Below are 2,719 nucleotides of genomic sequence, written 5' to 3'. Positions count from 1 at the left end.
GAGTCCCAAACACGATGAATACAAAGAGGCCCACTCCAAGACACATCAAAATTGAAGTGCCAAACATTCAAGATAAAGAGAGAATCTTTTTTTTCCTTATTCTTTTTTTCTTTTTTTATTTAACCTTTGTTCAAGTACAGTTTTCTTTCTTGTATTCCCAGTCCTGCACCCCCCCAGTGCTCCCCACCCCCTACCATCTCCGCCCCCCGTCTTAGTTATTGTCCATGTGTCCTTCATACTTATTCATGTGAGTCCATCCCCTTTTACTCTGTGCTTCTCTCCCCTCTCCCCTCTGGACCCTGTCAGCACGTTCTGTATTTCAGTGTCATAAAGAGAGAATCTTAAAAACAGCAAGAGAAAAGAAGTTAGTTACTTACAGGGAGTTCCCATAAGACTGCCAGCTCATTTCTCAAAAGCAACTTTGCAGCCTAGAGGGATTGGCAAGAAATGTTCAAAGTCGTGAAAAGCAGGGACCTACAGCCAGGACTGCTCTGCCCAGGAAATATATCACTTAGCATCAAAAGGCAGATAAAAGGGCTTCCCAGACAAGAAAAAACTAAGAGTTTGCCATCACCAAACCATTATTATAAAAAATGTTAAAGGGACTTATTTAAGAAAAAGAAGATCAAAACTATGAGCAACAAAAAGGCACAAAAAAAAAAAACCCAAACCCACACATCTACCAACAACTGAATCTAAAAAACTAACTAGCAAATGAGAAAAACAGAGACAGAATCATGGATTGAGGGCCTTTTGATGGTTGTCAGATGGGAGGGGCATATCAGGAAATGGGTGAGGAGGTGAGGGGATTAAGAAGCACAAATCTGTAGTTACAGCATAGCCATGGGGATACACAGTACAGCATAGGGAATGAAGTAGCCAAAGAAGTTACATGCATGACCCGTGGACGTGAACAATGGTGGGGGGATTGACTGAGGGCACGGGGGTGGGGTGCTGTGTGGAGGTGGGCAAAGGGAAAAAACTCAGGACAACTGTAATAGCATAATCAGTAAAAATAATTTAAAAATAAAATATTTTTGAATAAAAAATAAAAGAGAAGAAAATACTTTAGCTGACTTCATAAGTGAAAATGCCTCACTATTCTTTAATGTGCACTTCTTTGACTGGACGTTGCCCCGTTTGTTTCCCTGGTTTGTTTCCAGTTTGTGAAAGGTATTTTCTTTTGTCTTAATTACATATAATGTGCTTTGTCTAAACTCCTGTTATTTTCTTCTCTTTATAAAGATTCTTTATATAACATATGCATTTGTGGCAAACATTCTCTTTGCCTGTGCTCCTTTTATTTGGTTGTTTGCTCTTCATCGGTTTTATTTATTTATTTAATTTTTAAAGATTGTATTTATTATTTTTAGAGACAGGGGAGGGAGGGAGAAAGAGAGGCAAGAAACATCAGTGTGTGATCGCCTCTCATGTGCCCCTGACTGGGGACCTGGCCTGCAATCCAGGCATGTACCCTGACTGGGAATCGAACTGGCGACCCTTTGCTTCACAGGCCTGCACAGAATCCTCTGAGCCACACCAGTCAGGGCTGCTTTCCATCAGTTTTAAATGTCAAAATTTATAAACATTTACCTTTCCATCTTTATAATTTCAAATTATAAAAGAGTTTAGCCCTCCAGAGTTTTTTCAGTATTAAATTATACTTAGTAGTTTTATAATTGTTTGGCTACTTTCCTATAGTTTTCAATTAAACAATTAAAATGAACATTTATAGTGTATTGTTTGTTGTAGTGATATACATTTTTTCAAATCCTGATTAAAGCTCCCAACACCATGTATTTACAATTTTTATGATGCTTCCTTTAATTATATATGTATATTCACAGACATATAAACATGTAGCTATATAGAATTTTTGTGTATAAATGTTTGTATAGTGTTATTCTTCAATGTTTATTTCATTATTTAATTTATATATTTGTCTATAAGTTCATACATCTGTCTAAAATATACACTAATTATTCTTGCTTTAATATTAATAATCTGTAATAATATATATATTACTATATATTCTTGTCACTTCACTTTTCTAGATCAATTTTACTACCAATTTCTGCCATGCTCCAAGGGGAAAAATGCACTTTGGGTTAAGATTGGGAATTACATTAAGTGTACAAATTAATTTAGAAAAACTGAATGATAAATAATTATAACAAATAATTTATTTAAGTTTATCAGAATTTTTTTTCTTTTTCTTTTTCATGTCATATGGGTAATGTGCCAATATCACAACAAAGTTTGTGGGAAGCACATGTCACACAAGAGCGTGAACACCCAATCAGCATGCTTATGATAAATTTATCAGAATATTCTGACTCTTTCTTCTACCAAGAGATAACGATAAACCCTGCAGAGGCAAGAATGGAAACATAATGTCCAGAACTCCTGTATCTTCTCCTTTTCTCTCCGAAGGTCCTAGGAAGGAGCAGCCCTTCACAAACACACAAAAACTTACCTTTGTGTTGCTAATGGTTACAAGTGAATGTTGCACAGCTCATGGGAAAATTCCCCACAACATTAAAATATTTAACCAATTAAAGATTACTTAGATTAACAAACATCCTGAGAAGACATTAAACCTAAAAGTCGTTCTTATGTATGACCAATTACAATTTATCAGATTTCTTTACATCTGAGATTTCAAAATAAGGATGTTGATTAGAAAGCAACAGTTAATTTTGGGTCACAGGTCAGTCGT

The 2,719-nt window shown here is 35.6% G+C and overlaps 1 non-coding gene across 1 annotated transcript; it reads right to left on the bottom strand.

Annotated features, from left to right (window-relative positions):
- Positions 1–2,223: 2,223 nt before the first annotated feature.
- On the bottom strand, positions 2,224–2,329 carry LOC119002866 (small nucleolar RNA U13). Its single transcript, XR_005069830.1, has one exon. It is a non-coding gene; the product is annotated as a small nucleolar RNA U13 (small nucleolar RNA).
- Positions 2,330–2,719: the final 390 nt, after the last annotated feature.

The sequence above is a fragment of the Sturnira hondurensis genome, unplaced genomic scaffold (genome assembly GCF_014824575.4).
Source record: "Sturnira hondurensis isolate 20B ecotype Veracruz unplaced genomic scaffold, ASM1482457v3 Scaffold0018292, whole genome shotgun sequence".
NCBI classification, from domain to species: domain Eukaryota; kingdom Metazoa; phylum Chordata; class Mammalia; order Chiroptera; family Phyllostomidae; genus Sturnira; species Sturnira hondurensis.
The sequence above is the reverse complement of the archived record's forward strand: the minus strand, read 5'-3'. Positions and strand labels throughout refer to the sequence as shown.